The 12,409-nt window shown below is 45.1% G+C and overlaps 2 protein-coding genes across 2 annotated transcripts in view; one reads left to right on the top strand and one right to left on the bottom strand.

Annotated features, from left to right (window-relative positions):
• Positions 1 to 12,409, top strand: part of LOC144390310 (dual specificity calcium/calmodulin-dependent 3',5'-cyclic nucleotide phosphodiesterase 1C-like) — a 442,515-nt gene that overhangs the window by 172,920 nt on the left and 257,186 nt on the right. The gene's annotated exons all lie outside the window — the stretch shown is intronic.
• LOC120813551 (protein NLRC3-like) overlaps positions 1 to 12,409 on the bottom strand; it is a 238,354-nt gene that overhangs the window by 129,127 nt on the left and 96,818 nt on the right. The gene's annotated exons all lie outside the window — the stretch shown is intronic.

Here is a 12,409-nt window from a genome sequence, read left to right as displayed (position 1 = left end):
CAAACTCTATGATGACGTCTGCTGTTGAAAACTTGTAGTGCAAATGTATCGAACAGCCCACCAGTATATTTTGGCCCAATCTCTGATTATGAAAAGTTGAACCAATAAATCATCTAATAAACACATGGATTCCCATATGAATAAAACTATTGTTTTCAGGTTTGACTTGTGTCCTTGTTTGTGTATTTCAATTCTCTGTACATTAACAAGAAGTGGAACACACACTTATCTATGTCTTTCTGCACCTTTGTGCCTTATATACATACTAATATATACAAAACAATATATATATATATACAGGAAGCTGTTTTTAACAAAAGTTAATGATCTTTTAGATGGCTGTGCCCCGGAGGATTTTTTATTCTTGGGGGGGGATTTTAACTGCACAGAAGATGCGACCATAGACCGCAACCACGCAGAGCCACATCCAGCTTCCCAGCGCGCTCTGAGGCAGCTGGTCCGGTCTCATGGCCTCATGTGTGGAGAAGGATGCATGCAGACTGCCGACAGTACACGTGGTCCCACCTCAGAGAAGGTAGAATCTCCTCAGCCAGGCTTGATCGGTTTTATGTTTTTCGGGTAAAGCTTTGTATATATATATATATATATATATATATATATATATATATACAAAGCTTTACCCGAAGTACAGAAAGCACAAGACCCACCAGAGAGTCACCAAATAGCGCTTAACTACTACCGGACTAGGAGAACACCAAAATAGCCGAGGCTACAATTAGCGTAAACAAAGCGCTAATCCTCTTCTCGCCTCCTCTGATTGTGCTTCCTTTCCTCTTGGTCTTTCCTCATTGCTCGAGTCACGCTGACACGCTGCCCGGAGCTTTCGGGCCTTTCGTATCGGGCGAGCAATGGCGCTCTGACGCCGGTGTCAAGTCTCTGACGCCGTCGGACCCTCTTCTTTGGGATGCGCCCTTTGGATGAGGACGTTTTGTCCCAAGAGCTTTCATCGTCATCTACACATGAGGAAAAACAGAAGGGAACATTTGTAGTGAACTAAAGCCACCGGCTGCGTTAAATGGTCTTATTTCATCCTTTCACGGCTCAGACACAAAAGACACCGTAAGAAAAAGGTCCCAACAGCGTGAATCAGAGGTTTATCTCCAGGTACCCACTTCTCCACCTGACAAGTCCAGTAAACCACCAACACCAGTTAATGCAGACGTCTGTCTGGATTCCCCACTTACCTCGAGTCCTTTTAGGGCCACAGAGTCATTGTGGCCTTTTCTCAATGTTCGCCCACTGCAAAAAACCTGTGTGCAGTTCCAAGGCTGCTAACTACCTGACCCGCGAGTGTTCTTAAGCTGTGGAGAACGGAACATGGACATGGAAGTTAGAACACGGAAGGTGGAACGTGGAGAGTCAGTGAGGCCTTCTGGAATATGCAAATGACCATTCAGAGTGAGTTATTTTATGGAGAGGTATAACTTTATTTGCATTGCTCTAAAAAATATGGTTGTACGTTTCATTTGTTTTTAGCTGATGGAGCCATCTGCTTACTTGAATTATGTTTTTGTTTCTTTATTTGAAAAAACATAGATGTAGGAGCCACAAAATTCAACATGGACCATTTTGTTGGGGCATGAACGTCTTTTTTCACATTTCCAAAGTACTCATGGACACGCAGCCCTTCAGTATTGTGGATGATTCAGGGCATTTGTGTCCAAACTGGATCCTCATCATGTTCTCCCTACAAGGCAGGTATGTGTGGGTGCATGAAACACATGAGTACTTCATTGTCTCACAGTTCAGCACTAGATGTGTTTTCCTTTAGGCTCTGCAGGCCGTGGTGGAGGCTGAGTAGGAGTCAGCTAAGGAGAAGGCTAAAGTGGAAAAGGCACGGTTCGACCTTTTTACTGTTGTTTTTATTGATGTGCTCCAACAATCGGTGCAGAGAGGAAGCTGTTTTTAACAAAAGTTAATGATCTTTTAGATGGCTGTGCCCCGGAGGATTTTTTATTCTTGGGGGGGGATTTTAACTGCACAGAAGATGCGACCATAGACCGCAACCACGCAGAGCCACATCCAGCTTCCCAGCGCGCTCTGAGGCAGCTGGTCCGGTCTCATGGCCTCATGTGTGGAGAAGGATGCATGCAGACTGCCGACAGTACACGTGGTCCCACCTCAGAGAAGGTAGAATCTCCTCAGCCAGGCTTGATCGGTTTTATGTTTTTAAGCAACATTTTAATATTTTCAAAATGTGTACCATTGTACCGGCTGTTTTTTCAGATCATTCCCTGCTAGTGTGTAATGTTTTTATTAGGAACATTTTGCCAAAAAGCGCGTATTGCCATTTTAACTCCGGTTTAACATTTGGAGGAGACTCTCCCTCCTGAAGAGGACACAGAGACACTGAGGAACCAGACCTGAACCAGAACCAGAACCCAGGATAAAGAGGTTCAGTGAATGTGGTGCTGAAGGTGTGCAGAGGAGACTCTGTAGAAGGACAGAGAGCCAGCAGGACAGTCCACATACACTGCTACTCTACCAGAGGAGGAGGTGATAGGTGATTCTGTCTTATTGTGAAGGACAGAGTAACCTTCATCAGAGCAGATCAGACTCCAGGACTGATCATTGTGTCCAAACACACAGTCTAAACTGTTTCCTTTCCTCCTGATTCCTCTGTAACTCACTGATACATAAACGTCTCCTCTCCACTCGACCTCCCAGTAACAGCGACCAGTCAGACCAGTTCTACACAGCAGCTGATGAAAGAAGTCAAATCTGTCTGGATGATCAGGATATGACTGATCCTCCTTCACACGTGTCACCTTCCTGTTGTTGTCAGACAGTGTGAGGTGTTTGTTTACTGTGTTTGTGTCGATTGTGAGTTCACATGTTCTGACAGCATGGTTGTACATTTTGTTTTAGTTTGACTTCGCAACCTGGTTTACTTGAAATGGATTACAATTTTTCCATTATTTGAAAAAGCAAAATGTCGTTTTAGTAAAAATAAAATGTACAATTTGGTTGGGGCGGTGGGGCGTGAAAATGTATTTTCCTGTGGGTGGTAACAGAAAAAGTTTGATAACTCCGGTTACCAAGCAGTACCACTGCTACTACTACAGTACCAATCAAAAATTAAGACACATTTTCTGTCTTAATGCCGATTGTCAACTGTGAGGCCAGTGAGGTCACATGTTCTTCTGAGGTCTTTTATGCACTCCTGGATGAGTCGTTGATGTGCTCTTGGAGTAACTTTGGAAGGCCAGCGCCTCCTGGGAAGGTTCACCACTCTTTTCTCCATTTGTGGATGACGTCTCTCAGCATGGTTAGCTTCAAAGTTTTTGAAATGGCTTTTTGGCCAATGGTCTTTTAGCCTACTTCACTCAGACAGGTTCACATTTTCTCATTCAATTCTATGCAAAAGTGTGTCCAAATATTTGGCTGGTACTGTGTAGGCTTCGTTTAGGCAATATAATGTAAAACCACCGCTGTGGATGATCCTATTTGTGTTACTGTGTGGAAGTGTGGGGTAATACCTACAAAAGCACCCTACAGGCAATATGCACAATTAAAAAAAAAGCAATACGGATAGTTAATAAGGTGGGGTACTATGAACACATACACGTACCCTGTCTATCGCCCGAAGTTGGCTGGGATGGACTCCAGCCCCCCCGCGACCCTGTGTGCAGGATAAGCGGCTTGACAATGGATGGATGGATGGATGGACTATGAACACACAAACACATTATTTCTGAAATTAAATATATTAAAATGTATGGACTTAAAAGATTTTAAAACGTTACAGATTGTATTTAAAGCAAGAAACAGCCTACTCTCAGGAAACATTCAAAGTAGGTTTAGCGACAGACTAGGAGACTATAATTTAAGAGGGAGACTGAAACTGAGGCAACCAAAGGTGCACTCTACACTCAAAAGCAGGTGCATATCGGTCTGTGGGGTGAAGTTGTGGAACAACTTACCAGATAAGATCAAAGATTGTTAACATATTGCACAGTTCAAAAAACATCTTAAATTATACACATTAGGCAAATATGAGATCTGTGAAAATATTCAGTGACGGAAATTTAAATTGTATTTATTTGTGCGTGTGAGTATGCGTGCGTGTGTGTGGGTGAGAGAGTGTGTGTGAGAGAGTGTGTGTATGTATGTATGATATCAATCTTCAAAGTAATATACTGTATTTTAAAAATTTTAAAATCAACATAGACATAGACCACAAAATTAGAAAAGTCACCTTTTGTTCAAGAAAAGGAGTAGAAGGAAGCAAAAGCTTATAGATACCCACCCCTATCTTATCCATATTCTCAATTAGTATACAGTATATTACTTTGAAGATTGATATCATACATACATACACACACTCTCTCACACACTGTTCTTCCCAGGTGTGGTGAGTTGCTGCTGACGATGCAGGCGTGGCCAGCTGTTCCTCCAGCCAATCCAGCTCTCAGCTCTGCTCCTTTAAAAATGTTTGTGTGTGAGAGCTTGAAAAAAAGAGGGGGGCTTGTGTTTTGGGAGAGATTGAGAGTGACATTGATTTAGATATTGAAAGAATATATGGTTTATGTTGTTTGTTAAACTGTGGTCTATTGTACACCCAGGTCTGTGTTTATGTACTTACCCCAAGAGCGCTGTGGAGCAGGGCTAGGTAAGATACCCTGGGGTCTACATACACCCGTAGGGAAAACCTCTGTTAGATAAACTAGATTAGAAGCCAGTGGCTGTCACCCAGTGTATTGTAGCAGTGAGGTAAGTGGTGTGATAGGTTAGATTGTGGTAGGTAGGTTTAGAGGATTAGGGAAGCTCAGGGTCCTTTGTTTTGTTTCTTTGCTTTGACAGACCGCTGGCACCCCCCTACTCCACAGGCCTTGCTACCTGTTAGTCCTCCTATCCCGTGTCTTTGTACTTGTGTGTAATTGTTTGTTGAAATGTTTGTGTTGTTATTGTAGGGGAAATAAACCCACCATAGCCATCAATTGTAGTAGTGTCCTTTACTTATTGTGGTAGCAAGCTGGGGCCTTCGCACACGGGTTCAGAATCATCCAGAGGGCGTGGTCTTGGGCAGTTACGCCTTCCTCCTCTCCCGAGCCGGGGTGGAGGCGTAACAGATGCCATTTCAGCTATCAGGCCTTTGCTCTGTTGGGGCCAGTGAGAGAAACGGTGGTCCTGACTCAGTTGTGCCTGGGGGAAGTGGTTATTTTCCTTTTGTTACGGATGGGTTAGTTTCACTGGTGGGTAGTTCCAACCAAGTGCCAGTTAAGATACTTAGGGACACAGGTGCGTCAGTCTTTTATCTTGGAGTCTGTATTGCCCTTTTCTGCAGACTCTAGTACTGGGAACAATGTTTTAGTCCGGGGGATTGGGTTGCAAGTTGTCTCTGTTCCATTGCACAGGATTAATCTGCAGTCGGATTTAGTGCAAGGGGATGTAAAAATAGCAGTTTGCCCTTCTTTACCAATAGAGGGCGTCCATCTTCTTTTAGGTAACAACCTGGCTGGAGAACGTGTCTGGCGTGATGTACTGCCCCCTGTAATTGTTAACGGTCCTTCAATTCCAGCCGACAGTGACGTTGGTGGTCAGAATTTGACTGTCTTTACAGCTTGTGCCGTGACACGTGCTATGAGTCGTGCCTCTAATGATGATGTTTCTCAGAGTAGAGAGTTTAAGTCTGTTGTTGTGCCTAATTTACCACCATCTCTCTCTCATAGTGATTTTGTTGCAGCTCAAAAGGAGGATGCAACATTGAAAGATCTGTTCGTTGGGGTGTTAACGCCTGTGGAGTTGCGAAATGCATCGTGAGGGTATTTTATTCAGGAGGGGTTGTTGATCCGGAAGTGGTCCTCTCACACTGACGACGGGGTTGATGATCCAGTGTTTCAAGTGATAGTACCATGTAAGTTTAGAGACCTGGTCCTACAGACAGCTCATGGGAATGTAGCTGGGCACTTGGGGGTTAGAAAAACCTATGACCGTCTTATGAAGTACTTCTATTGGCCTCGCATAAAGAAGGATGTGGCAGCCTTCATTAAGACGTGTCATGTATACCAATTGACGGGGAAGCCAAATCAGGTGTTATAGCCAGCTCCACTTTACCCTATTCCAGCTCTAGGGAAACCATTTGAAAATGTGTTAATTGATTGTGTAGGACCATTGCCTTCATCTAAGTCAGGGGGTGTTTACCTGCTGACGGTAATGTGTCAGTCTACCCGGTATCCCGCTGCCTATGCGTTGCGTACAATCACAACTAGGTCGGTGGTGAAAGCCCTTTCACAGTTTATTTCCATCTTTGGTATCCCTCACACTATACAGAGTGATGGAGGCTCTAACTTTACGTCACGCATGTTCAGAGAGGTGCTCGAGCAGTTGCGTGTGAAACATCAGCGTAGTAGTGCCTATCACGCCCAGAGCCAAGGTGCTCTGGAGCGTTTTCATCAGACACTGAAGTCGCTTCTCAGGGGTTATTGTGTCGAGCTTAACAGAGACTGGGAAGAGGGACTCCCATGGTTGATGTTGGCGGCACGAGAGGTAACCCAGGAGAGCACGGGTTTCTCGCCTAATGATCTGGTCTTTGGACATAGAGTTCGGGGGCTGAAATGTCCTGAGTCTCCTGTTAATTTGTTGGACTACGCAAATGGTTTTCGTCGTAGGTTGTTTTTAGCCTGTGAGATGGCGACAGACAAACTTACAAAAACCCAACAGAAAATGAAGAGTTGGTATGACCGTCGAGCTGAGCCAATGGTGTTCAGTCCTGGGGATCAGGTATTAGCATTATTACCGATAGCAGATTCTCCGTTCCTTGCAAAATATACAGGTCCTTATAAGATTGTTCGAAAAGTGTCAGACCTCAATTATTTACTTTTTACACCCAATCTTAGGCGTTCCACTCAGCTCTGTCACATAAATCTGTTGAAGTCCTACTACAGCAGGTTTCCAGTCTCTGCGGCAGCAGAGTCTAGTGACCTGGTTATTCCAGTTTCTTTAGCCGCAGTTGTCGGAGCTCCTAGGGCCATTGAGACTCCCTACATGGGGGGCAGAAAGTAGTGGTGAGGATGTGGTAGGACCTGATGACTGTGTGCTGAAACCTCGTCTGAGGAACTCTGAGAAACTGGCAGAGTTAAATACATTGTTTGGACATTTGCCAGGGGAGCGTGCATCAGAACTGTCGTCTTTGTTGTCTGATTTTCCTTCTCTATTTTCAGATACACCATCATGTACTCATTTAATTGAGCATAATATTGATGTTGGTGATGCAGAACCAATAAGACAGCGGTTCTATCGGGTGTCACAAGACAAACAGCGACACCTAGAGGCAGAGGTGAAGTACCTGTTGGAAAATGGTTTGGCTAAGCCTTCCTATTCAAGTTGGGCTTCACCCTGTATATTGGTCAGTAAACCTGATGGGACTAATAGATTCTGTACCGATTATCGTAAATTGAATAACATCACAAAATCAGATTCTTTTCCACTCCCAAGGGTTGAAGATTGTGTTGATCGGGTAGGATCAGCAAAGTTTGTGAGTAAATTTGACCTATTGAAAGGATATTACCAAGTCCCATTGTCATCTCGAGCTCAGGAAGTTTCAGCCTTTATAACACCATCTGGGTTATATTCCTATTCGGTTATGAGTTTCGGGTTACGAAATGCTCCAGCCACATTTCAACGACTTATGAACCGTGTTGTTTCTGGGTTGCAGGGATGCGCTGTGTACCTCGATGATGTGGTTGTGTATAGCGAGGAGTGGTCTGAACATCTGGACCGTATTCGGGCTCTCTTTTCAAGGCTTGTTGATGCTCGCCTCACTGTAAATCTAGCCAAGTGTGAGTTTGCCCAGGCTACAGTTGCATACTTGGGGAAGATCGTAGGGCAGGGGCAAGTGAAGCCGGTCCATGCTAAGGTGGTGGCTATTGAGAAGTTTCCTGTCCCTACCAACAAAACAGAGTTGCGGCGGTTTTTGGGCATGGTAGGGTATTACCGCAGCTTTTGTTCAAACTTTTCTACAGTAGTAGCCCCTTTGACTAATCTGTTAAAAGATAAAGTGAAGTTTGAATGGACTGTGACCTCTCAAACTGCTTTTGATAATGTCAAGTTGTTGATGACTTCTGCCCCAGTTTTGATGGCACCCCGTTTTGATCAGCCTTTCCAGATGCAGGTTGACGCAAGCCATGTGGGGGCTGGTGCGGTGCTCCTGCAGAGTGATGAGCAGGGGGTGGATAGGCCAACATGTTACTTCTCAAGAAAGTTTAATTGTCATCAGTTGAATTATTCGACTATTGAGAAGGAAACATTGGCGTTAATCTGGGGTCTACAGCAGTTTGATGTGTATCTAGCTGGGGGCGCTTTTCCTATCACTGTCTACTCGGATCACAATCCACTGACATTCCTCCACACTTTAAAGAGTCCTAGTCAGCGCCTTATGCGTTGGGCTTTATTTTTTGCAGCCATACAATTTGCACATACGGCACATTCGGGGCGTGGACAATGTCATGGCTGACGCTTTGTCCCGTGCTCCGGGTGGGCTGGAGTGAATGCTTTGCCTTGGCCTCTATCTCTCTCTCTTCCTGTTTCTCCACTCTTCTTCCGCTTAATCTCCTTAAATGTAGCTTTCCAGGTACCGGGATTTGCGGGAGCTCTTGGTAAGCGGGAGGGTGATTGGAGCTGCTGGAGAGTAGAGTGGTTTTTGGCCTGTGGACAAAAGGGTTCCTGTGTCCAGTCCATGTGAATGGGCTGTCAACATACCGAAACGAAAGTTAAGTGCTCATTTTGAGTTTATAGAAATCATTTAAAAAAAAATTAAGAATGTTTTGTTATTTTGTTGTGTGGGGTTTCGAACATTTTTTTTGCAGAGGCCTTTAGGAGCCTCTGTCTTAAGGGAGGGGGTGTTACGGACCTGCCGGCTCCTCCTCCTCGTTTTGTCTATTTGCATCTCCCCTACAGGTGAGCGGAGCACAGGTGTGACGGGTTTCCTATGATTCCTTCCAGGAACACCTGGGATGGCTTTTTGTATCCTGAGGGGTTTAAAAGCTGGGGAGACCTGGTGGAAGGAGGGCTGCCGCTTCTCCTTCTCTCCCGCACCGTTTTGCTGATTTTGTTTCCTTTTACATGACTTTTCATATACCCTGATTTCATACGCTTTCAGTTTTCCTGACTAACACTTATACTGACTTTATTTACTTTACGTTGCTCATTCGTTGTCCTTAATAAACGGTATTTTCTTTCAATCAACTCATCCGCGTGGTCTTCCCTCTCTGTTGCATGGCCAGGCACAGGCAGAATGTAACACATGTTTTAAGTTGGTCATTAAAACATCAGTAGATCCACTTTTTAAGAAGAGCTCATGGAAACTCTTGTTTTATTCAACGCGCACAGACCTCTCTGGGTGGAGTTCCCAGGAGAACAGAGCACCTTCGCTGTGGACCACCAGTATATGATTGGTGATAAATACCTTTTTTTACTGGGTGAAGTTCTCACTTTTATGAGCTTAACTGTCTTTGATTGTATGTAGGTGGAGCACTGCTGGCCAGTCCTGTAACCAAGCCGCGTGTTCAAGCTGTGCGAGTCCTTCTTCCTGGATCTGGTGAGGTAAATCAAGCAGCAGGTAACAAACGTCTTCTAGTGACTCACAAGTCACCTCATGGCGCCTGTTACATGAAGGGCTGCTTGTGTTTTAGGTTTGGTACGACGTCCTCACTGCAAAGGCGCATAAAGGAGGCCGGACTCTGGGTCTGCCCGTCACCCTGGACACAGTTAGTGTTAAAGTCTCAATTCACACAGCGAGGGTTACTTCCTATGTCATATTCTATATGAAACGTGTGTTTTCCTCTCAGGTTTCTGTGTTCCAGCGTGGCGGCTCGGTGGTCTGCAGGTCAACAGGAAGTGGTTCCTGCACAGCCGAACAGCAGCAGCTCCCCTTCTCTATCACGGTGGCCCTGAACTCTGAGGTGAGCATCAAAGGGTTTCAGGTAGGCAAATTAAATACAGGTGACTTTCTGACCAATAGTGATACAGAACAATGTCATTCAATGTCTTGTATTAAAGTCTTTGTTAATGGCTGAAATTTTAGAGACGTTGTTGAACGTGCTGCTTATGAGATGTGTATATACATATTTTACTGTGCGGCGTGTTTGTACCCCGTCTCCATGGTGACGGAATGCTCGCCCCACATGAGTGCGTATTATTCCAACATTCATTTGCATACGGAATCAGAATATTTGCAAACGGAATCAGATGTTTCTGTTCATTGTCTTACTGAGTTCAGAGGGAGCGGTTCAGATATTTTCTCCAGAGAATTTATCAGCGACATCTGTCCGTTACAGAGTTAAGTAGCCTTTTGAAAGATTCAACACCCTTTTTCACAGACCACAATACAGGATGACCGTCTAACAAGTTTCCCTATTTCATGTACTGCTGCTATCAATGTTCCTTTGATCAGACGTTTGCTTCCATCATCCAGATACTGTATCAAGTGTATCGTGCACTTTACACTCAATAGCAGCACTCAACAATTTACAGCCCATCTCTGAGTTTAGGAGGAGACTAAAAAACTACAAACATTAATACAAAAAACTGACACTATGTACTATTCTCATCACCTTCATTCTTCATTTAAATCTTTCACAACCGTGTCTCATTGTTACTGACAGTTTCCCTCTATTAGTAAATCAATGTTTCGTACTGGTTGTAAATCTATTTTCTGACACTCTCAATAGTCTGTACTCTCTATTCTCCCTTCTACCTGGAATGTGAGTCGTAAACTGGGGAGACTAAGGCTGCTTATCTGGGCTGTTGGGAAGCAGTGGGCGTCGGTGTGTCACCAGTTAGTTGTTATGGGGGTTGTATGAGGGGGGAGGTGGACCCGTCCTCTGGTTCTGCCGGGCTGCGTTGTATAGAACAGCCGTGGTGGAGCGTTTGGTCGCATGTCCCTTTCATAACTCCTGGGACACTCTCTGCACCAATGGTCCTCCTGTCCACATATATAACATCCATGTCTGTTGCGTCAATCTCCGGTCACAAGCCGCACAGAGAACTCAAGGCCCATGTCCACCCTGGACAGTCGGAGCGCACCCAGACTGCAGGGGGCGACGATGCGGCTAATGGAGATTCCACCCACAGGAAGTGTCTGCGTACGAACAGGAAGCGCATGGCATGAAATGTTTGTGGAGAGCTCAGATGGCCCTCTCACTCGGCCCTGAGGAAAAGGACACTGTGGCCACGGCTCCTAATCTCCCAGAGATGCAACTGGTAGGACAGTATGATTTATTGTTTGTTCATGCTTTGCTTTACTTAGTGAAATGTGTCATTTAAATTAAGTAATGGGGACTTATCCTAGGTTTATCTGAATAATTTGGGTTTGGTTTGGGAATTCAGTCGCATTTATTTATTATTACTTTAAGAAAGTGATTATCGAAATGTACTCGACTAATTCATGGGTTTTGCTTTGTCTGAAAGGTTATCAACCTGCTCTGTTCTTTGTCTGATCCACCAAACCACCCTTAAGAGGAATAAAGGATCATAAAATAAACAGTTCTCGAGTTGTCCTTTGTGTCCACCGGAGAGAAAGCTCTTTTCAAGTTTGGGCAGAGCCGTGATTAATCAGAAAAACACACGAAACTTGACAATGTCCTCTATTGTCCCCACGTTGTCTGCTGGAGACAGATTGAACGGTCTCTACCTGCTGGATATTTGTCCTCTGGAGGGACGGGGTATTGGGGCTGTTTGTCTCTCACCTGCAGTGGTCTCTTGTCTTGCTGTCCCTTGTTTGCTTCTGCTGCTGCAGATATCTGAGAAGGTCTATGAGGAGGACGTCCTCCAACAGCAGCTTCTCCTCCTTCGCCGTGGTTTGGATGGGTTCTCTGCACATGTGGTTTGATGGACAGGAGTCCTGATGTGATGGACAGCTCTTCTGTGGCCCCCTGGTGTTCATGTTCACAGCTACCTGCTTCCTCTTCCTCTTCTATTTCCACCACCACGCTCTCGTGACCCTCATGTGAAGATGTCATCTTTTGTTGTTTCCCCCAGGCTCATCTTCTCCATCGCTCACGACTTCCCCCGTTCCTCCTCTCAGATGGAACAGAGGTTCTTGTTCTGGATGCTGGGTTTCACAAAGGGACTGTTTGAAGTTCTCCTTTTCTCTGCATGTGGCGGGAAGGACCTGGCCTCTCCTGTGCAGCTGCTGTCATTTCTGGGTACAGCTGAGGGGGGGCATGGGTGTCTGCACTGAGAGGGGTGACATCTTGACCGGGCTCACAATCTGCTGCTTCTTCTTCTGCCAGTCCAACAGCAGGTTTGGGGGTGTTTGGGTGGACTGCCCTCCAGTAGGCGAGCAGCCGCTTGGTGCAGTCAAAGTAATAACTACAATACAGGTCAAATTATCCCAAAAAAATCTCAAACTGCTCCAAGAAAATCAAACCAGTTATGACTTGAGCAA

This window comes from Gasterosteus aculeatus, chromosome 21, assembly GCF_964276395.1.
Source record: "Gasterosteus aculeatus chromosome 21, fGasAcu3.hap1.1, whole genome shotgun sequence".
Lineage (NCBI taxonomy): Eukaryota > Metazoa > Chordata > Actinopteri > Perciformes > Gasterosteidae > Gasterosteus > Gasterosteus aculeatus.
This window is presented reverse-complemented; position numbering and strand designations above follow the sequence as displayed.